Source organism: Corella eumyota, chromosome 3, assembly GCF_963082875.1.
Source record: "Corella eumyota chromosome 3, kaCorEumy4.1, whole genome shotgun sequence".
In the NCBI taxonomy this organism is placed as follows: domain Eukaryota; kingdom Metazoa; phylum Chordata; class Ascidiacea; order Phlebobranchia; family Corellidae; genus Corella; species Corella eumyota.
In genome coordinates this window covers 16,482,952-16,507,540 of record NC_137492.1, presented here as the reverse complement: position 1 = coordinate 16,507,540, position 24,589 = coordinate 16,482,952, and the positions used below count along the sequence as shown (strand labels likewise).

At 33.1% G+C, this 24,589-nt stretch overlaps 3 long non-coding RNA genes across 5 annotated transcripts; all 3 read right to left on the bottom strand.

Annotated features, from left to right (window-relative positions):
• Nucleotides 1-832: 832 nt before the first annotated feature.
• On the bottom strand, nucleotides 833-5,080 carry LOC145745484 (uncharacterized). 3 transcript variants are annotated; one of them, XR_014281261.1, is made up of 4 exons: nucleotides 4,069-5,080; nucleotides 2,194-2,557; nucleotides 1,539-1,730; nucleotides 833-1,282 (listed from the first exon to the last, which is right to left on the bottom strand). It is a non-coding gene; the product is annotated as an uncharacterized LOC145745484 (long non-coding RNA). The 3 variants fall into 3 exon arrangements; XR_014281262.1 differs by having other exon boundaries at nucleotides 2,439-2,557; XR_014281260.1 differs by having other exon boundaries at nucleotides 1,539-2,557.
• A 3,804-nt stretch (nucleotides 5,081-8,884) lies between these two features.
• LOC145745510 (uncharacterized) lies at nucleotides 8,885-13,118 on the bottom strand. The gene is made up of 4 exons (XR_014281263.1): nucleotides 12,107-13,118; nucleotides 10,477-10,595; nucleotides 9,560-9,768; nucleotides 8,885-9,304 (listed from the first exon to the last, which is right to left on the bottom strand). It is a non-coding gene; the product is annotated as an uncharacterized LOC145745510 (long non-coding RNA).
• A 2,978-nt stretch (nucleotides 13,119-16,096) lies between these two features.
• On the bottom strand, nucleotides 16,097-19,861 carry LOC145745637 (uncharacterized). Its single transcript, XR_014281265.1, has 4 exons — nucleotides 19,319-19,861; nucleotides 17,689-17,807; nucleotides 16,772-16,980; nucleotides 16,097-16,516 (listed from the first exon to the last, which is right to left on the bottom strand). It is a non-coding gene; the product is annotated as an uncharacterized LOC145745637 (long non-coding RNA).
• Nucleotides 19,862-24,589: the final 4,728 nt, after the last annotated feature.

The following is a 24,589-nucleotide window of genomic DNA, read 5'->3' as shown; positions in this document are numbered from 1 at the left end:
AGAAACAAACACAATAAACATAACTGTGCACATGAATCAATGAATAAGTAAGAATCATAAAATAATTAGCGTTTATGGATTATAATTAATTAAGAACACTATTTGGCAGGTTACAAAACTTAGTTAATCTGATGCCTCTAACAATACATTAACAACGCTTAGCTGACTGTTCAACAATGTTAACTATAACAATTCTATCATTATTGTGTGGGTGCCGTCGCCTTGAATAACGTGTTGGGCCATTAAGAATGTCTCGTTCTAACAAGTTAATTTAAAATTGTCGAAAAACGACTAAGCGTAAAAAACACAAGTCCAGCAACATTCAAAAATCGCCATGATAATAACGCCCGTCAACGTCCGGCGCCCAATCGACATATTCCCGCCGCTGTGCACTAGAAAAATGTAATTTCAAAAATTGTCGAAAAACGACTAAGCGTAAAAAACTCAAATTTTCAACATAAGATCATTTTTAAATGATAATCCTACACATATTATTATTTCGTATGTGTAATTAATTGATTGATTACTGAGTGAAATATTAATTTCTAAATAATTAAACTAAATTTAAAAAAACAAGCTGAGCTTGAGTTAAAAAAATGGCCTGATATCGTACTACATTAATAAAAATTTAAAGGTAAAATATAAATATTTAGACTAAAAAACACTAAGGTTGGATTTTAAAATACAAAAAAATGTAATTTGTTCCTATTTTTAAAGTTATTTTGTAATAATATGCAAATTAGCAAAATTTAAAAGCCAGATGTTTATATTTAATTTTTAATAAATAAACAAGTCCTAATATATCATTAAAAACAAAAATTTAAACTCCCACTGATCGAGATTTAAAAAACAATAATAAGCTAGTCTTTGTCTTTAATAGCAACATACAGAATAATAATACCAACAACATATTCAAATTTTAAAGATTCGATTATTCACAACAAAAGTTATCCTTTATTGAAAAATTGTTAACAATTATTTGAAGAAGAATAACATCAACAATATGTTTTAAAATCTAAGAAATCGATCCATATTGAGCATACATATAAAAATTGCCACACCAAAATAAAAGAGCAACTCAACCTTTATAAAAACTAGATCAAGCAAGCCATTTGTGATAGCAGAAATATTTCACAAATAAGTAATATTTCAAAACTAGCAACCCTTGGCTCAACAACCAAGTTTGTTGCAATGTGAACAATTTTCACGTCCAGACCAAATTCTTCATTTATTTTGTTTATCTTCAATAAATCTAATTAGATTTAAAGTCCCAGAAATGTGTCTAAACAAAAAAAAAGAATCAAAACTATAGTAAATTGGTGCCATTGTTAGTTGTCTTAATTTACTACAAAACACGAAATGCCAATTTTGATACTAAATCAAAGAATGAGCTAACAATGCAATTGTTCGAAACAATCTTTGGGATTGACTGGTAAGTTGGCAAGTCAGAAATGCTACAGTTAATAAGAAGAGCACCCGGTTAACACACAAAACACAGATGTATAAATATATTGTCGTCTAAAAACTATAAAATATACCTTGTTAGTTCTTGCGATATAAATCATTTCCTTTTTTTGTCTATTGCAAGGTTTGATTCTTGTGTTACCCAAAATAGGCAATAATTCTCTTCATTAGTAGCCTAACTATAATATCGAGTACATCTGTTATGCCTGTCTCTGGTGACTGACTACAGCATAAATAGTTGGAAATAGTGACACGATCACAAGTTTCTGAAAAAAATAAAACAAAGGTTAAAAGCGAATGTTTATTTGCGTTAGTTTTAAAACATAAAATTATGATTTACCAATTTGGGTTGCAAATAACGACACTCTCTAAAACTGATAACATCCCGACAAATAATTATATAACAAAAAGGATCATTTAACTTAGTTTAATAACACAAGTTACTTTTGCGGATAATCTTTGACATTTAATACCCTTGAATTAGATATTGCAATGTCACAGTCTTGGGTATTTTTCCCAACCGCTTTAAAAGCAATCTGTCAAATTTAAACTAAAAATAATGCTTCTACTATAGTTAAAGACATTTAAATATTTGCGTTTAATTAAACTTTATTTTAGACAATATGCTTTATGTTAATTAGCAACACATACCCATTTGTTGTTTTAACTTTACAGATGTCATCGTAAAATGTCTTAACTTTATTAATAAATAAATATATGTACTCTAACCTCAGCTTTTTTTTCATTGTATATGCCAAACTTCTAGAAGAATTACAATGAGGACCCCAAAGTAAAAGAGGGGGATCATTGATAACAGACATGAGAGAATTTAGGAGGACCGTGAATTGCAAACATTTTAAAATAAAAGTGTTTGTTCGATGACAGTAAATAAAGCGAATCGAAAATGCTGTCATAATATAAATTTCTGTTCAATTTAAAAGGGAACGCTGTAGATAAAAAGAACTTCTAGTTACCAGTAGGTAGTCCGGTTGTTTGATTACTCTAAGGTCCCTGAAACTGGTCACACAACTGTCGAGAGTCAGTAACATGCCTTTGTTCCATAAAACTCAAGCCTAACTCCTTTAATCTTAATCTGTAGATAATTTTTAAATTTAAATATTTAGTCATTTCAATTATTTGTACAAAATCGTTGCAATTTATTTAAAATAAAAAAATCCCATTGATATTGTAAACCTACAATAAGTATAACGATCAGGGCAGTGATTAATAAGATATAATCTGTATACAATGTGTTATAATTGATGACACAAATTAGGTTTAAATTTCCAATACTTAAACTTTCTAACTAAATAAAACTACTGTTGTGGTGTGAATCACAACGACGAAACAGTCGGTGTAACCACATGGTCACAGTTTAAAGAGTTCTACTAAAATCAGCCCGGCATCAATCAAAATGTAGAAGATGTATAAAATGCTGAAATAATCCTTATTTTACCATTTTTAGATGTATAATATCTACAACTAATGTTTAAAACATCATTATTAGGCTATTTTATTGACGTCGGGAGTTGGAAAGATGTTTAATACGAATAACTAATGTTAAAAAATCAACTGGAGTAAATATTTAATATTATCAGTTTGTTTGTTAATTTTTGTAAAATTATCAGCTTATTATAATAATGTGCAAATTTATTTAGAAATTTTTACAATATATCAGTTGTCGTAGTTAACTTATACTGGATATCTCTATAGTTAATTACATTATGTAAATTGATGTGGATTTTCTAAACATCAAAAACTTAAATAAAAAAATAAAGTTTTGTTAACAAAATTAATATTTAGTTAACATAAGCAATAAATTATTTAACATCACCAAAACTTTGTTTATATAAGACATCTAATTAGAATAATCAACTTTAATTAAATATTTTTACAAATTATATAAAAAAACTTTCAAAATAGATTGTCAGTTAATCACAGTAAAAAAAAATTACTTATTGCAATTAATAATTTCCAAAATAATCTTTTAACCAAAATCCAAAATATAACTAAAATCAATTTTATCTACAAAAACCTTAATTTAGATTACAAAACCAAATATTTAATTTTCAAAACCATAGCTTAATTTACAAAATATTATTTTCTTTACAAAAAGCATAATTTTACTTGCTGTAAGCAAAATTTAGTTTACAAAATCAAAAATTAGTTTTACAGAAATCATAATTTTGATTACATTATACAAAACTCGGTTAACAAAATAAAACTTTTGGTTTTGTAAACCATAATTTTAATTACAAAAGCTATTACTTTAATTACAATATACATAATTTGGTTTACAAAACCGAATTTTATCCTTCTAAATAAATTGAATAAAAAAATGTGTAAATATGTAATAATAGTAAAGTAATCACTAAAATAATAATTTAAACAGTAGTTGTACGTATTAGACATTTTCGAACCCACAGTGGCCCAAAAAAATAGGCAAATAACAATAAAATAAGCAATATTTAAGCTTAACATATATCTTTTACTTTCCGGGCCATGCCAGTCGCTGCAGAGCTGTTATAAGGAAGACCACAGTTAAAACCCAACTTGTGGATCAGGCAATAAATTTGTTTTTAAAAACAGGAAATAAAAGATTACCTTAAAAATGCTTGCTTCTTTAGGGAAGTTCTCTTGTTCTATTCTGTACCAAAAATATATATCCTTTTGCAACCACCATTTTAAAATGAATGTTGCTTTGATTAGAATTGTATAATTACAAAAAAAACTATTATTTTGTTAACATCTTATATTGTCTAAAGCGTACAGCTACGTTAGAACAGTCAGACAGTGTCAGTGTTAAACGGTTAAACTGTGTCTAAATTGGAGTTTATTTTATTAAAGTTTTAAAATAATCATTAAACACAAACAAACGTAGTTCAACCGCTGTCAGGGTGAAAAACCTAAAAGTTAATAAAGAGTAATCTAATTTGTAACATTTTCCACAATCGGCTAATTTTGAATTCTCAGTGTCTGACATTTTGCTATAAGAATAATTTCGCCATTTTGTTTATCCCTTTTCGCACGTTATTTTTATTTTATTACAACTGTATTTTAAAATCAGGTTCATTTGATCAATAAAATAAGGTTTGAAATAGTTTTAATCATTTTAATATAGAGTTTTTCATTTGACTAAACATAGGGCTGCACCCCATATTGAAATTAAAATACACATCCAGAACAAAACTGGATTTATTCAAAACTGGATTTATTAAATTCATTTGATCACTTTTATTAAAAAATTTTAATCAATAAAGATATTTATGAGCTTTATATTAAGTCGGGAATATTAACTAATTTATTAAAACAAATATTACGTTTTAACTATTACATTAAAAAAGGGGCCTTGTCCTTATTCTACCATTAGCCGTAATTAAACAACAATTTTAAAACAAAATGAATTTTAGATTTCTTTAATATCAATCTCTAAATATTAATAAACAATTACGAATCTAATTGTAACTAGATATAATTGATCAATGAAATATGGATCGAAATCGCTTGATCATATTAATATTTATGTATAAATAAGCTAAATAAAAACCTGAAATAATTCAACACCCACTGCTCTAAATACTGTACCACTCTTGCGTAACTGTTGGGCAATTATACCCAATCGACCAATTCCCGCCGCCGTGCACTAGAAAAATGTAATTTCGAAAATTGTTAAAAACGACTACGCGTAAAAAACGCAAGTCCAGCAACATTCGAAAATCGCCATTATAATATGGCACGTCATCGGCCGACTCCCAATCGACATATTCCCGCCGCAGTGCAGTAGAAAAATGTAATTTCAAAAATTGTGGAAAAACGACTAAGCGTAAAAAACACAAGTCCGGCTACATTCGAAAATCGCCATTATAATATGGCACGTCATCGGCCGATTCCCAATCGATATATTCCCGCCGCCGTGCACTAGAAAAATGTAATTTCAAAAATTGTGGAAAAACGACTAAGCGTAAAAAACACAAGTCCGGCTACATTCGAAAATCGCGATTATAATATGGCACGTCATCGGCCGATTCCCAATCGATATATTCCCGCCGCCGTGCACTAGAAAAATGTAATTTCGAAAATTGTCGAAAACGACTAAGCGTAAAAAACACAAGTCCAGCTACATTCGAAAATCGCCATTATAATCTGGCACGTCATCGGCCGACTCCCAATCGACATATTCCCGCCGCAGTGCAGTAGAAAAATGTAATTTCGAAAATTGTCGAAAAACGACTAAGCGTAAAAAACACAAGTCCAGCAACATTCGAAAATCGCCATTATAATATGGCACGTTATCGGCCGACTCCCAATCGACATATTCCCGCCGCCGTGCACTAGAAAAATGTAATTTCGAAAATTGTCGAAAACGACTAAGCGTAAAAAACACAAGTCCAGCAACATACGAAAATCGCCATGATACTAACGCACGTCATTGACCGGCGCCCAATCGACCTATTCCCGCCGCCGTGCACTAGAAAAATGTAATTTCGAAAATTGTCGAAAAACGACTAAGCGTAAAAAACACAAGTCCAGCAACATTCGAAAATCGCTATGATAATAACGCACGCCATCGGCCGGGGCCCAATCGACATATTCCCGCCGCCGTGCACTAGAAAAATGTAATTTCGAAAATTGTCGAAAAACAACTAAGCGTAAAAAACACAAGTCCGGCTACATTCGAAAATCGCTATAATAATAACGCAAGTCAACGGCCGGCGCCCAATCGACTTATTCCCGCCGCCGTGCAGTAAAAAAATGTAATTTCGAAAATTGTCGAAAAACGACTAAGCGTAAAAAACACAAGTCCGGCTACATTCGAAAATCGCCATTATAATATGGCACGTCATCGGCCGACTCCCAATCGACATATTCCCGCCGCAGTGCAGTAGAAAAATGTAATTTCGAAAATTGTCGAAAAACGACTAAGCGTAAAAAACACAAGTCCAGCAACATTCGAAAATCGCCATTATAATATGGCACGTTATCGGCCGACTCCCAATTGACATATTCCCGCCGCGGTGCAGAAGAAAAATGTAATTTCGAAAATTGTGGAAAAACGACTAAGCGTAAAAAAACATAAGTCCAGCAACAATCAAAAATCGCATGATAATAACGCACGTCATTGGCCGGCGCTAAATCGACATATTCCCGCCGCAGTGCAGTAGAAAAATGTAATTTCGAAAATTGTCGAAAAACGACTAAGCGTAAAAAACACAAGTCCAGCAACATTCGAAAATCGCCATTATAATATGGCACGTTATCGGCCGACTCCCAATCGACCTATTCCCGCCGCAGTGCAGTAGAAAAATGTAATTTCAAAAATTGTGGAAAAACGACTAAGCGTAAAAAACACAAGTCCGGCTACATTCGAAAATCGCCATTATAATATGGCACGTCATCGGCCGATTCCCAATCGACATATTCCCGCCGCCGTGCACTAGAAAAATGTAATTTCGAAAATTGTCGAAAACGACTAAGCGTAAAAAACACAAGTCCAGCAACATTCGAAAATCGCCATGATACTAACGCACGTCATTGACCGGCGCCCAATCGACCTATTCCCGCCGCCGTGCACTAGAAAAATGTAATTTCGAAAATTGTCGAAAAACGACTAAGCGTAAAAAACACAAGTCCAGCAACATTCGAAAATCGCCATGATACTAACGCACGTCATTGACCGGCGCCCAATCGACCTATTCCAGCCGCCGTGCACTAGAAAAATGTAATTTCGAAAATTGTCGAAAAACGACTAAGCGTAAAAAACACAAGTCCGGCTACATTCGAAAATCGCTATTATAATCTGGCACGTCATCGGCCGACTCCCAATCGACATATTCCCGCCGCAGTGCACTAGAAAAATGTAATTTCGAAAATTGTCGAAAAACGACTAAGCGTAAAAAACACAAGTCCAGCAACATTCGAAAATCGCCATTATAATATGGCACGTTATCGGCCGACTCCCAATCGACATATTCCCGCCGCAGTGCAGTAGAAAAATGTAATTTCAAAAATTGTGGAAAAACGACTAAGCGTAAAAAACACAAGTCCGACTACATTCGAAAATCGCCATTATAATATGGCACGTCATCGGCCGATTCCCAATCGACATATTCCCGCCGCCGTGCACTAGAAAAATGTAATTTCGAAAATTGTCGAAAACGACTAAGCGTAAAAAACACAAGTCCAGCTACATTCGAAAATCGCCATGATACTAACGCACGTCATTGACCGGCGCCCAATCGACCTATTCCCGCCGCCGTGCACTAGAAAAATGTAATTTCGAAAATTGTCGAAAAACGACTAAGCGTAAAAAACACAAGTCCAGCAACATTCGAAAATCGCTATGATAATAACGCACGCCATCGGCCGGGGCCCAATCGACATATTCCCGCCGCAGTGCAGTAGAAAAATGTAATTTCGAAAATTGTCGAAAAACGACTAAGCGTAAAAAACACAAGTCCAGCAACATTCGAAAATCGCCATTATAATATGGCACATTATCGGCCGACTCCCAATCGACATATTCCCGCCGCAGTGCAGTAGAAAAATGTAATTTCAAAAATTGTGGAAAAACGACTAAACGTAAAAAACACAAGTCCGGCTACATTCGAAAATCGCTATAATAATAACGCAAGTCATCGGCCGACGCCCAATCGACTTATTCCCGCCGCCGTGCAGTAAAAAAATGTAATTTCGAAAATTGTCGAAAAACGACTAAGCGTAAAAAACACAAGTCCGGCTACATTCGAAAATCGCCATTATAATCTGGCACGTCATCGGCCGACTCCCAATCGACATATTCCCGCCGCAGTGCAGTAGAAAAATGTAATTTCGAAAATTGTCGAAAAACGACTAAGCGTAAAAAACACAAGTCCGGCTTCATTCGAAAATCGCTATAATAATAACGCACGTCATCGGCCGGCGCCCAATCGACAAATTCCCGCCGCCGTGCACTAGAAAAATGTAATTTCGAAAATTGTCGAAAAACGACTAAGCCTAAAAAACTCAAGTTTTCAACATTAGATCATTTTTAAATGATAATTTTACACATATTATTATTTCGTATGTGTAATTAATTGATTGATTACTGAGTGAAATATTAATTTATAAATAATTAAACTAAATTTAAAAAAACAAGCTGAGCTTGAGTTAAAAAAATGGCCTGATATCGTACTACATTAATAAAAATTTAAAGGTAAAATATAAATATTTAGACTAAAAAACACTAAGGTTGGATTTTAAAATACAAAAAAATGTAATTTGTTCCTATTTTTAAAGTTATTTTGTAATAATATGCAAATTAGCAAAATTTAAAAGCCAGATGTTTATATTTAATTTTTAATAAATAAACAAGTCCTAATATATCATTAAAAACAAAAATTTAAACTCCCACTGATCGAGATTTAAAAAACAATAATAAGCTAGTCTTTGTCTTTAATAGCAACATACAGAATAATAATACCAACAACATATTCAAATTTTAAAGATTCGATTATTCACAACAAAAGTTATCCTTTATTGAAAAATTGTTAACAATTATTTGAAGAAGAATAACATCAACAATATGTTTTAAAATCTAAGAAATCGATCCATATTGAGCATACATATAAAAATTGCCACACCAAAATAAAAGAGCAACTCAACCTTTATAAAAACTAGATCAAGCAAGTCATTTGTGATAGCAGAAATATGTCACAAATAAGTAATATTTCAAAACTAGCAACCCTTGGCTCAACAACCAAGTTTGTTGCAATGTGAACAATTTTCACGTCCAGACCAAATTCTTCATTTATTTTGTTTATCTTCAATAAATCTAATTAGATTTAAAGTCCCAGAAATGTGTCTAAACAAAAAAAAGAATCAAAACTATAGTAAATTGGTGCCATTGTTAGTTGTCTTAATTTACTACAAAACACGAAATGCCAATTTTGATACTAAATCAAAGAATGAGCTAACAATGCAATTGTTCGAAACAATCTTTGGGATTGACTGGTAAGTTGGCAAGTCAGAAATGCTACAGTTAATAAGAAGAGCACCCGGTTAACACACAAAACACAGATGTATAAATATATTGTCGTCTAAAAACTATAAAATATACCTTGTTAGTTCTTGCGATATAAATCATTTCCTTTTTTTTGTCTATTGCAAGGTTTGATTCTTGTGTTACCCAAGGTTTGATTCTTGATAAATAGGCAATAATTCTCTTCATTAGTAGCCTAACTATAATATCGAGTACATCTGTTATGCCTGTCTCTGGTGACTGACTACAGCATAAATAGTTGGAAATAGTGACACGATCACAAGTTTCTGAAAAAAATAAAACAAAGGTTAAAAGCGAATGTTTATTTGCGTTAGTTTTAAAACATAAAATTATGATTTACCAATTTGGGTTGCAAATAACGACACTCTCTAAAACTGATAACATCCCGACAAATAATTATATAACAAAAAGGATCATTTAACTTAGTTTAATAACACAAGTTACTTTTGCGGATAATCTTTGACATTTAATACCCTTGAATTAGATATTGCAATGTCACAGTCTTGGGTATTTTTCCCAACCGCTTTAAAAGCAATCTGTCAAATTTAAACTAAAAATAATGCTTCTACTATAGTTAAAGACATTTAAATATTTGCGTTTAATTAAACTTTATTTTAGACAATATGCTTTATGTTAATTAGCAACACATACCCATTTGTTGTTTTAACTTTACAGATGTCATCGTAAAATGTCTTAACTTTATTAATAAATAAATATATGTACTCTAACCTCAGCTTTTTTTTCATTGTATATGCCAAACTTCTAGAAGAATTACAATGAGGACCCCAAAGTAAAAGAGGGGGATCATTGATAACAGACATGAGAGAATTTAGGAGGACCGTGAATTGCAAACATTTTAAAATAAAAGTGTTTGTTCGATGACAGTAAATAAAGCGAATCGAAAATGCTGTCATAATATAAATTTCTGTTCAATTTAAAAGGGAACGCTGTAGATAAAAAGAACTTCTAGTTACCAGTAGGTAGTCCGGTTGTTTGATTACTCTAAGGTCCCTGAAACTGGTCACACAACTGTCGAGAGTCAGTAACATGCCTTTGTTCCATAAAACTCAAGCCTAACTCCTTTAATCTTAATCTGTAGATAATTTTTAAATTTAAATATTTAGTCATTTCAATTATTTGTACAAAATCGTTGCAATTTATTTAAAATAAAAAAATCCCATTGATATTGTAAACCTACAATAAGTATAACGATCAGGGCAGTGATTAATAAGATATAATCTGTATACAATGTGTTATAATTGATGACACAAATTAGGTTTAAATTTCCAATACTTAAACTTTCTAACTAAATAAAACTACTGTTGTGGTGTGAATCACAACGACGAAACAGTCGGTGTAACCACATGGTCACAGTTTAAAGAGTTCTACTAAAATCAGCCCGGCATCAATCAAAATGTAGAAGATGTATAAAATGCTGAAATAATCCTTATTTTACCATTTTTAGATGTATAATATCTACAACTAATGTTTAAAACATCATTATTAGGCTATTTTATTGACGTCGGGAGTTGGAAAGATGTTTAATACGAATAACTAATGTTAAAAAATCAACTGGAGTAAATATTTAATATTATCAGTTTGTTTGTTAATTTTTGTAAAATTATCAGCTTATTATAATAATGTGCAAATTTATTTAGAAATTTTTACAATATATCAGTTGTCGTAGTTAACTTATACTGGATATCTCTATAGTTAATTACATTATGTAAATTGATGTGGATTTTCTAAACATCAAAAACTTAGATAAAAAAATAAAGTTTTGTTAACAAAATTAATATTTAGTTAACATAAGCAATAAATTATTTAACATCACCAAAACTTTGTTTATATAAGACATCTAATTAGAATAATCAACTTTAATTAAATATTTTTACAAATTATATAAAAAAACTTTCAAAATAGATTGTCAGTTAATCACAGTAAAAAAAAATTACTTATTGCAATTAATAATTTCCAAAATAATCTTTTAACCAAAATCCAAAATATAACTAAAATCAATTTTATCTACAAAAACCTTAATTTAGATTACAAAACCAAATATTTAATTTTCAAAACCATAGCTTAATTTACAAAATATTATTTTCTTTACAAAAAGCATAATTTTACTTGCTGTAAGCAAAATTTAGTTTACAAAATCAAAAATTAGTTTTACAGAAATCATAATTTTGATTACATTATACAAAACTCGGTTAACAAAATAAAACTTTTGGTTTTGTAAACCATAATTTTAATTACAAAAGCTATTACTTTAATTACAATATACATAATTTGGTTTACAAAACCGAATTTTATCCTTCTAAATAAATTGAATAAAAAAATGTGTAAATATGTAATAATAGTAAAGTAATCACTAAAATAATAATTTAAACAGTAGTTGTACGTATTAGACATTTTCGAACCCACAGTGGCCCAAAAAAATAGGCAAATAACAATAAAATAAGCAATATTTAAGCTTAACATATATCTTTTACTTTCCGGGCCATGCCAGTCGCTGCAGAGCTGTTATAAGGAAGACCACAGTTAAAACCCAACTTGTGGATCAGGCAATAAATTTGTTTTTAAAAACAGGAAATAAAAGATTACCTTAAAAATGCTTGCTTCTTTAGGGAAGTTCTCTTGTTCTATTCTGTACCAAAAATATATATCCTTTTGCAACCACCATTTTAAAATGAATGTTGCTTTGATTAGAATTGTATAATTACAAAAAAAACTATTATTTTGTTAACATCTTATATTGTCTAAAGCGTACAGCTACGTTAGAACAGTCAGACAGTGTCAGTGTTAAACGGTTAAACTGTGTCTAAATTGGAGTTTATTTTATTAAAGTTTTAAAATAATCATTAAACACAAACAAACGTAGTTCAACCGCTGTCAGGGTGAAAAACCTAAAAGTTAATAAAGAGTAATCTAATTTGTAACATTTTCCACAATCGGCTAATTTTGAATTCTCAGTGTCTGACATTTTGCTATAAGAATAATTTCGCCATTTTGTTTATCCCTTTTCGCACGTTATTTTTATTTTATTACAACTGTATTTTAAAATCAGGTTCATTTGATCAATAAAATAAGGTTTGAAATAGTTTTAATCATTTTAATATAGAGTTTTTCATTTGACTAAACATAGGGCTGCACCCCATATTGAAATTAAAATACACATCCAGAACAAAACTGGATTTATTCAAAACTGGATTTATTAAATTCATTTGATCACTTTTATTAAAAAATTTTAATCAATAAAGATATTTATGAGCTTTATATTAAGTCGGGAATATTAACTAATTTATTAAAACAAATATTACGTTTTAACTATTACATTAAAAAAGGGGCCTTGTCCTTATTCTACCATTAGCCGTAATTAAACAACAATTTTAAAACAAAATGAATTTTAGATTTCTTTAATATCAATCTCTAAATATTAATAAACAATTACGAATCTAATTGTAACTAGATATAATTGATCAATGAAATATGGATCGAAATCGCTTGATCATATTAATATTTATGTATAAATAAGCTAAATAAAAACCTGAAATAATTCAACACCCACTGCTCTAAATACTGTACCACTCTTGCGTAACTGTTGGGCAATTATACCCAATCGACCAATTCCCGCCGCCGTGCACTAGAAAAATGTAATTTCGAAAATTGTTAAAAACGACTACGCGTAAAAAACGCAAGTCCAGCAACATTCGAAAATCGCCATTATAATATGGCACGTCATCGGCCGACTCCCAATCGACATATTCCCGCCGCAGTGCAGTAGAAAAATGTAATTTCAAAAATTGTGGAAAAACGACTAAGCGTAAAAAACACAAGTCCGGCTACATTCGAAAATCGCCATTATAATATGGCACGTCATCGGCCGATTCCCAATCGATATATTCCCGCCGCCGTGCACTAGAAAAATGTAATTTCAAAAATTGTGGAAAAACGACTAAGCGTAAAAAACACAAGTCCGGCTACATTCGAAAATCGCGATTATAATATGGCACGTCATCGGCCGATTCCCAATCGATATATTCCCGCCGCCGTGCACTAGAAAAATGTAATTTCGAAAATTGTCGAAAAACGACTAAGCGTAAAAAACACAAGTCCAGCAACATTCGAAAATCGCCATTATAATATGGCACGTTATCGGCCGACTCCCAATTGACATATTCCCGCCGCGGTGCAGAAGAAAAATGTAATTTCGAAAATTGTGGAAAAACGACTAAGCGTAAAAAAACATAAGTCCAGCAACAATCAAAAATCGCATGATAATAACGCACGTCATTGGCCGGCGCTAAATCGACATATTCCCGCCGCAGTGCAGTAGAAAAATGTAATTTCGAAAATTGTCGAAAAACGACTAAGCGTAAAAAACACAAGTCCAGCAACATTCGAAAATCGCCATTATAATATGGCACGTTATCGGCCGACTCCCAATCGACCTATTCCCGCCGCAGTGCAGTAGAAAAATGTAATTTCAAAAATTGTGGAAAAACGACTAAGCGTAAAAAACACAAGTCCGGCTACATTCGAAAATCGCCATTATAATATGGCACGTCATCGGCCGATTCCCAATCGACATATTCCCGCCGCCGTGCACTAGAAAAATGTAATTTCGAAAATTGTCGAAAACGACTAAGCGTAAAAAACACAAGTCCAGCAACATTCGAAAATCGCCATGATACTAACGCACGTCATTGACCGGCGCCCAATCGACCTATTCCCGCCGCCGTGCACTAGAAAAATGTAATTTCGAAAATTGTCGAAAAACGACTAAGCGTAAAAAACACAAGTCCAGCAACATTCGAAAATCGCCATGATACTAACGCACGTCATTGACCGGCGCCCAATCGACCTATTCCAGCCGCCGTGCACTAGAAAAATGTAATTTCGAAAATTGTCGAAAAACGACTAAGCGTAAAAAACACAAGTCCGGCTACATTCGAAAATCGCTATTATAATCTGGCACGTCATCGGCCGACTCCCAATCGACATATTCCCGCCGCAGTGCACTAGAAAAATGTAATTTCGAAAATTGTCGAAAAACGACTAAGCGTAAAAAACACAAGTCCAGCAACATTCGAAAATCGCCATTATAATATGGCACGTTATCGGCCGACTCCCAATCGACATATTCCCGCCGCAGTGCAGTAGAAAAATGTAATTTCAAAAATTGTGGAAAAACGACTAAGCGTAAAAAACACAAGTCCGACTACATTCGAAAATCGCCATTATAATATGGCACGTCATCGGCCGATTCCCAATCGACATATTCCCGCCGCCGTGCACTAGAAAAATGTAATTTCGAAAATTGTCGAAAACGACTAAGCGTAAAAAACACAAGTCCAGCTACATTCGAAAATCGCCATGATACTAACGCACGTCATTGACCGGCGCCCAATCGACCTATTCCCGCCGCCGTGCACTAGAAAAATGTAATTTCGAAAATTGTCGAAAAACGACTAAGCGTAAAAAACACAAGTCCAGCAACATTCGAAAATCGCTATGATAATAACGCACGCCATCGGCCGGGGCCCAATCGACATATTCCCGCCGCAGTGCAGTAGAAAAATGTAATTTCGAAAATTGTCGAAAAACGACTAAGCGTAAAAAACACAAGTCCAGCAACATTCGAAAATCGCCATTATAATATGGCACATTATCGGCCGACTCCCAATCGACATATTCCCGCCGCAGTGCAGTAGAAAAATGTAATTTCAAAAATTGTGGAAAAACGACTAAACGTAAAAAACACAAGTCCGGCTACATTCGAAAATCGCTATAATAATAACGCAAGTCATCGGCCGACGCCCAATCGACTTATTCCCGCCGCCGTGCAGTAAAAAAATGTAATTTCGAAAATTGTCGAAAAACGACTAAGCGTAAAAAACACAAGTCCGGCTACATTCGAAAATCGCCATTATAATCTGGCACGTCATCGGCCGACTCCCAATCGACATATTCCCGCCGCAGTGCAGTAGAAAAATGTAATTTCGAAAATTGTCGAAAAACGACTAAGCGTAAAAAACACAAGTCCGGCTTCATTCGAAAATCGCTATAATAATAACGCACGTCATCGGCCGGCGCCCAATCGACAAATTCCCGCCGCCGTGCACTAGAAAAATGTAATTTCGAAAATTGTCGAAAAACGACTAAGCCTAAAAAACTCAAGTTTTCAACATTAGATCATTTTTAAATGATAATTTTACACATATTATTATTTCGTATGTGTAATTAATTGATTGATTACTGAGTGAAATATTAATTTATAAATAATTAAACTAAATTTAAAAAAACAAGCTGAGCTTGAGTTAAAAAAATGGCCTGATATCGTACTACATTAATAAAAATTTAAAGGTAAAATATAAATATTTAGACTAAAAAACACTAAGGTTGGATTTTAAAATACAAAAAAATGTAATTTGTTCCTATTTTTAAAGTTATTTTGTAATAATATGCAAATTAGCAAAATTTAAAAGCCAGATGTTTATATTTAATTTTTAATAAATAAACAAGTCCTAATATATCATTAAAAACAAAAATTTAAACTCCCACTGATCGAGATTTAAAAAACAATAATAAGCTAGTCTTTGTCTTTAATAGCAACATACAGAATAATAATACCAACAACATATTCAAATTTTAAAGATTCGATTATTCACAACAAAAGTTATCCTTTATTGAAAAATTGTTAACAATTATTTGAAGAAGAATAACATCAACAATATGTTTTAAAATCTAAGAAATCGATCCATATTGAGCATACATATAAAAATTGCCACACCAAAATAAAAGAGCAACTCAACCTTTATAAAAACTAGATCAAGCAAGTCATTTGTGATAGCAGAAATATGTCACAAATAAGTAATATTTCAAAACTAGCAACCCTTGGCTCAACAACCAAGTTTGTTGCAATGTGAACAATTTTCACGTCCAGACCAAATTCTTCATTTATTTTGTTTATCTTCAATAAATCTAATTAGATTTAAAGTCCCAGAAATGTGTCTAAACAAAAAAAAGAATCAAAACTATAGTAAATTGGTGCCATTGTTAGTTGTCTTAATTTACTACAAAACACGAAATGCCAATTTTGATACTAAATCAAAGAATGAGCTAACAATGCAATTGTTCGAAACAATCTTTGGGATTGACTGGTAAGTTGGCAAGTCAGAAATGCTACAGTTAATAAGAAGAGCACCCGGTTAACACACAAAACACAGATGTATAAATATATTGTCGTCTAAAAACTATAAAATATACCTTGTTAGTTCTTGCGATATAAATCATTTCCTTTTTTTTGTCTATTGCAAGGTTTGATTCTTGTGTTACCCAAGGTTTGATTCTTGATAAATAGGCAATAATTCTCTTCATTAGTAGCCTAACTATAATATCAAGTACATCTGTTATGCCTGTCTCTGGTGACTGACTACAGCATAAATAGTTGGAAATAGTGACACGATCACAAGTTTCTGAAAAAAATAAAACAAAGGTTAAAAGCGAATGTTTATTTGCGTTAGTTTTAAAACATAAAATTTTGATTTAACAATTTGGGTTGCAAATAACGACACTCTCTAAAACTGATAACATCCCGACAAATAATTATATAACAAAAAGGATCATTTAACTTAGTTTAATAACACAAGTTACTTTTGCGGATAATCTTTGACATTTAATACCCTTGAATTAGATATTGCAATGTCACAGTCTTGGGTATTTTTCCCAACCGCTTTAAAAGCAATCTGTCAAATTTAAACTAAAAATAATGCTTCTACTATAGTTAAAGACATTTAAATATTTGCGTTTAATTAAACTTTATTTTAGACAATATGCTTTATGTTAATTAGCAACACATACCCATTTGTTGTTTTAACTTTACAGATGTCATCGTAAAATGTCTTAACTTTATTAATAAATAAATATATGTACTCTAACCTCAGCTTTTTTTTCATTGTATATGCCAAACTTCTAGAAGAATTACAATGAGGACCCCAAAGTAAAAGAGGGGGATCATTGATAACAGACATGAGAGAATTTAGGAGGACCGTGAATTGCAAACATTTTAAAATAAAAGTGTTTGTTCGATGACAGTAAATAAAGCGAATCGAAAATGCTGTCATAATATAAATTTCTGTTCAATTTAAAGGGGAACGCTGTAGATAAAAAGAACTTCTAGTTACCAGTAGGTAGTCCGGTTGTTTGATTACTCTAAGGTCCCTGAAACTGGTCACACAACTGTCGAGAGTCAGTAACATGCCTTTGTTCCATAAAACTCAAGCCTAACTCCTTTAATCTTAATCTGTAGATAATTTTTAAATTTAAATATTTAGTCATTTCAATTATTTGTACAAAATCGTTGCAATTTATTTAAAATAAAAAAATCCCATTGATATTGTAAACCTACAATAAGTATAACGATCAGGGCAGTGATTAATAAGATATAATCTGTATACAATGTGTTATAATTGATGACACAAATTGGGTTTAAATCTCCAATACTTAAACTTTCTAACTAAATAAAACTACTGTTGTGGTGTGAATCACAACGACGAAACAGTCGGTGTAACCACATGGTCACAGTTTAAAGAGTTCTACTAAAATCAGCCCGGCATCAATCAAAATGTAGAAGATGTATAAAATGCTGAAATAATCCTTATTTTACCATTTTTAGATGTATAATATCTACAACTAATGTTTAAAACATCATTATTAGGCTATTTTATTGACGTCGGGAGTTGGAAAGATGTTTAATACGAATAACTAATGTTAAAAAATCAACTGGAGTAAATATTTAATATTATCAGTTTGTTTGTTAATTTTTGTAAAATTATCAGCTTATTATAATAATGTTCAAATTTTTTAGAAATTTTTACAATATATCACTTGTCGTAGTTAACTTATACTGGATATCTCTATAGTTAATTACATTATGTAAATTGATGTGGATTTTCTAAACATCAAAAACTTAGATAAAAAAATAAAGTTTTGTTAACAAAATTAATATTTAGTTAACATAAGCAATAAATTATTTAACATCACCAAAACTTTGTTTATATAAGACATCTAATTAGAATAATCAACTTTAATTAAATATTTTTACAAATTATATAAAAAAACTTTCAAAATAGATTGTCAGTTAATCACAGTAAAAAAAAATTACTTATTGCAATTAATAATTTCCAAAATAATCTTTTAACCAAAATCCAAAATATAACTAAAATCAATTTTATCTACAAAAACCTTAATTTAGATTACAAAACCAGATATTTAATTTTCAAAACCATAGCTTAATTTACAAAATATTATTTTCTTTACAAAAAGCATAATTTTACTTGCTGTAAGCAAAATTTAGTTTACAAAATCAAAAATTAGTTTTACTGAAATCATAATTTTGATTACATTATACAAAACTCGGTTAACAAAATAAAACTTTTGGTTTTGTAAACCATAATTTCAATTACAAAAGCTATTACTTTAATTACAATATACATAATTTGGTTTACAAAAACCGAATTTTATCCTTCTAAATAAATTGAATAAAAAAGTGTGTAAATTTGTAATAATAGTAAAGTAATCACTAAAATAATAATTTAAACAGTAGTTGTACGTATTAGACATTTTCTAACCCTCAGTCGCCCCAAAAAATAGGCAAATAACAATAAAATAAGCAATATTTTAGCTTAACATATATCTTTTATTTTCCGGGCCATGACAGTCGCTGCAGAGCTGTTTTTAGGAAGACCACAGGTAAAACCCAACTTGTGGATCAGGCAATAAATTTGTTTTTAAAAACAGGAAATAAAAGATTACCTTAAAAATGCTTGCTTCTTTAGGGAAGTTCTCTTGTTCTATTCTGTACCAAAAATATATATCCTTTTGCAACCACCATTTTAAAATGAATGTTGCTTTGATTAGAATTGTATAATTACAAAAAAAACTATTATTTTGTTAACATCTTATATTGTCTAAAGCGTACAGCTACGTTAGAACAGTCAGACAGTGTCAGTGTTAAACGGTTAAACTGTGTCTAAATTGGAGTTTATTTTATTAAAGTTTTAAAATAATCATTAAACACAAACAAACGTAGTTCAACCGCTGTCAGGGTGAAAAACCTAAAAGTTAATAAAGAGTAATCTAATTTGTAACATTTTCCACAATCGGCTAATTTTGAATTCTCAGTGTCTGACATTTTGCTATAAGAATAATTTCGCCATTTTGTTTATCCCTTTTCGCACGTTATTTTTATTTTATTACAACTGTATTTTAAAATCAGGTTCATTTGATCAATAAAATAAGGTTTGAAATAGTTTTAATCATTTTAATATAGAGTTTTTCATTTGACTAAACATAGGGCTGCACCCCATATTGAAATTAAAATACACATCCAGAACAAAACTGGATTTATTTTCTAAATAAAATATAGATTAAATTCATTTGATCACTTTTATTAAAAAATTTTAATCAATAAAGATATTTATGAGCTTTATATTAAGTCGGGAATATTAACTAATTTATTAAAACAAATATTACGTTTTAACTATTACATTAAAAAAGGGGCCTTGTCCTTATTCTACCATTAGCCGTAATTAAACAACAATTTTAAAACAAAATGAATTTTAGATTTCTTTAATATCAATCTCTAAATATTAATAAACAATTACGAATCTAATTGTAACTAGATATAATTGATCAATGAAATATGGATCGAAATCGCTTGATCATATTAATATTTATGTATAAATAAGCTAAATAAAAACCTGAAAAAATTCAACACCCACTGCTCTAAATACTGTACCACTCTTGCGTAACAGTTGGGCAATTATACCCAATCGACCAATTCCCGCCGCCGTGCACTAGAAAAATGTAATTTCGAAAATTGTGGAAAAACGACTAAGCGTAAAAAACACAAGTCCGGCTACATTGGAAAATCGCTATGATATTAACGCACGTCATCGGCCGGCGCCCAATCGACATATTCCCGCCGCCGTGCACTAGAAAAATGTAATTTCGAAAATTGTCGAAAAACGACTAAGAGTAAAAAACACAAGTCCGGCTACATTCGAAAATTGCTATGATATTAACGCACGTCATCGGCCGGCGCCCAATCGACATATTCCCGCCGCTGTGCACTAGAAAAATGTAATTTCGAAAATTGTCGAAAAACGACTAAGAGTAAAAAACACAAGTCCGGCTACATTCGAAAATCGCTATGATATTAACGCACGTCATCGGCCGACTCCCAATCGACATATTCCCGCCGCAGCGCAGTAGACAAATGTAATTTCAAAAATTGTCGAAAAACGACTAAGCGTAAAAAACACAAGTCCAGCAACATTCGAAAATCGCCATTATAATATGGCATATCATCGGCCGACTCCCAATTGACATATTCCCGCCGCAGTGCAGAAGAAAAATGTAATTTCAAAAATTGTCGAAAAACGACTAAGCGTAAAAAACACAAGTCCAGCAACATTCGAAAATCGCCATTATAATATGGCACGTTATCGGCCGACTCCCAATCGACATATTCCCGCCGCAGGGCAGTAGAAAAATGTAATTTCAAAAATTGTGGAAAAACGACTAAGCGTAAAAAACACAAGTCCGGCTACATTCGAAAATCGCCATTATAATATGGCACGTCATCGGCCGATTCCCAATCGACATATTCCCGCCGCCGTGCACTAGAAAAATGTAATTTCGAAAATTGTCGAAAACGACTAAGCGTAAAAAACACAAGTCCAGCAACATTCGAAAATCGCCATGATACTAACGCACGTCATTGACCGGCGCCCAATCGACCTATTCTCGCCGCCGTGCACTAGAAAAATGTAATTTCGAAAATTGTCGAAAAACGACTAAGCGTAAAAAACACAAGTCCAGCAACATTCGAAAATCGCTATGATAATAACGCACGCCATCGGCCGGGGCCCAATCGACATATTCCCGCCGCCGTGCACTAGAAAAATGTAATTTCGAAAATTGTGGAAAAACGACTAAGCGTAAAAAACACAAGTCCGGCTACATTCGAAAATCGCTATAATAATAACGCAAGTCATGGGCCGGCGCCCAAACGACTTATTCCCGCCGCCGTGCAGTAAAAAAATGTAATTTTGAAAATTGTCGAAAAACGACTAAGCGTAAAAAACACAAGTCCGGCTACATTCGAAAATCGCCATGATACTAACGCACGTCATTGACCGGCGCCCAATCGACCTATTCCCGCCGCCGTGCACTAGAAAAATGTAATTTCGAAAATTGTCGAAAAACGACTAAGCGTAAAAAACACAAGTCCAGCAACATTCGAAAATCGCCATGATACTAACGCACGTCATTGACCGGCGCCCAATCGACCTATTCCAGCCGCCGTGCACTAGAAAAATGTAATTTCGAAAATTGTCGAAAAACGACTAAGCGTAAAAAACACAAGTCCGGCTACATTCGAAAATCGCCATTATAATCTGGCACGTCATCGGCCGACTCCCAATCGACATATTCCCGCCGCAGTGCACTAGAAAAATGTAATTTCGAAAATTGTCGAAAAACGACTAAGCGTAAAAAACACAAGTCCAGCAACATTCGAAAATCGCCATTATAATATGGCACGTTATCGGCCGACTCCCAATCGACATATTCCCGCCGCAGTGCAGTAGAAAAATGTAATTTCAAAAATTGTGGAAAAACGACTAAGCGTAAAAAACACAAGTCCGGCTACATTCGAAAATTGCTATGATATTAACGCACGTCATCGGCCGGCGCCCAATCGACATATTCCCGCCGCTGTGCACTAGAAAAATGTAATTTCGAAAATTGTCGAAAAACGACTAAGAGTAAAAAACACAAGTCCGGCTACATTCGAAAATCGCTATGATATTAACGCACGTCATCGGCCGACTCCCAATCGACATATTCCCGCCGCAGCGCAGTAGACAAATGTAATTTCAAAAATTGTCGAAAAACGACTAAGCGTAAAAAACACAAGTCCAGCAACATTCGAAAATCGCCATTATAATATGGCATATCATCGGCCGACTCCCAATTGACATATTCCCGCCGCAGTGCAGAAGAAAAATGTAATTTCAAAAATTGTCGAAAAACGACTAAGCGTAAAAAACACAAGTCCAGCAACATTCGAAAATCGCCATTATAATATGGCACGTTATCGGCCGACTCCCAATCGACATATTCCCGCCGCAGGGCAGTAGAAAAATGTAATTTCAAAAATTGTGGAAAAACGACTAAGCGTAAAAAACACAAGTCCGGCTACATTCGAAAATCGCCATTATAATATGGCACGTCATCGGCCGATTCCCAATCGACATATTCCCGCCGCCGTGCACTAGAAAAATGTAATTTCGAAAATTGTCGAAAACGACTAAGCGTAAAAAACACAAGTCCAGCAACATTCGAAAATCGCCATGATACTAACGCACGTCATTGACCGGCGCCCAATCGACCTATTCTCGCCGCCGTGCACTAGAAAAATGTAATTTCGAAAATTGTCGAAAAACGACTAAGCGTAAAAAACACAAGTCCAGCAACATTCGAAAATCGCTATGATAATAACGCACGCCATCGGCCGGGGCCCAATCGACATATTCCCGCCGCCGTGCACTAGAAAAATGTAATTTCGAAAATTGTGGAAAAACGACTAAGCGTAAAAAACACAAGTCCGGCTACATTCGAAAATCGCTATAATAATAACGCAAGTCATGGGCCGGCGCCCAAACGACTTATTCCCGCCGCCGTGCAGTAAAAAAATGTAATTTTGAAAATTGTCGAAAAACGACTAAGCGTAAAAAACACAAGTCCGGCTACATTCGAAAATCGCCATGATACTAACGCACGTCATTGACCGGCGCCCAATCGACCTATTCCCGCCGCCGTGCACTAGAAAAATGTAATTTCGAAAATTGTCGAAAAACGACTAAGCGTAAAAAACACAAGTCCAGCAACATTCGAAAATCGCCATGATACTAACGCACGTCATTGACCGGCGCCCAATCGACCTATTCCAGCCGCCGTGCACTAGAAAAATGTAATTTCGAAAATTGTCGAAAAACGACTAAGCGTAAAAAACACAAGTCCGGCTACATTCGAAAATCGCCATTATAATCTGGCACGTCATCGGCCGACTCCCAATCGACATATTCCCGCCGCAGTGCACTAGAAAAATGTAATTTCGAAAATTGTCGAAAAACGACTAAGCGTAAAAAACACAAGTCCAGCAACATTCGAAAATCGCCATTATAATATGGCACGTTATCGGCCGACTCCCAATCGACATATTCCCGCCGCAGTGCAGTAGAAAAATGTAATTTCAAAAATTGTGGAAAAACGACTAAGCGTAAAAAACACAAGTCCGGCTACATTCGAAAATCGCCATTATAATATGGCACGTCATCGGCCGATTCCCAATCGACATATTCCCGCCGCCGTGCACTAGAAAAATGTAATTTCGAAAATTGTCGAAAACGACTAAGCGTAAAAAACACAAGTCCAGCTACATTCGAAAATCGCCATGATACTAACGCACGTCATTGACCGGCGCCCAATCGACCTATTCCCGCCGCCGTGCACTAGAAAAATGTAATTTCGAAAATTGTCGAAAAACGACTAAGCGTAAAAAACACAAGTCCAGCAACATTCGAAAATCGCTATGATAATAACGCACGCCATCGGCCGGGGCCCAATCGACATATTCCCGCCGCAGTGCAGTAGAAAAATGTAATTTCGAAAATTGTCGAAAAACGACTAAGCGTAAAAAACACAAGTCCAGCAACATTCGAAAATCGCCATTATAATATGGCACATTATCGGCCGACTCCCAATCGACATATTCCCGCCGCAGTGCAGTAGAAAAATGTAATTTCAAAAATTGTGGAAAAACGACTAAGCGTAAAAAACACAAGTCCGGCTACATTCGAAAATCGCTATAATAATAACGCAAGTCATCGGCCGACGCCCAATCGACTTATTCCCGCCGCCGTGCAGTAAAAAAATGTAATTTCGAAAATTGTCGAAAAACGACTAAGCGTAAAAAACACAAGTCCGGCTACATTCGAAAATCGCCATTATAATCTG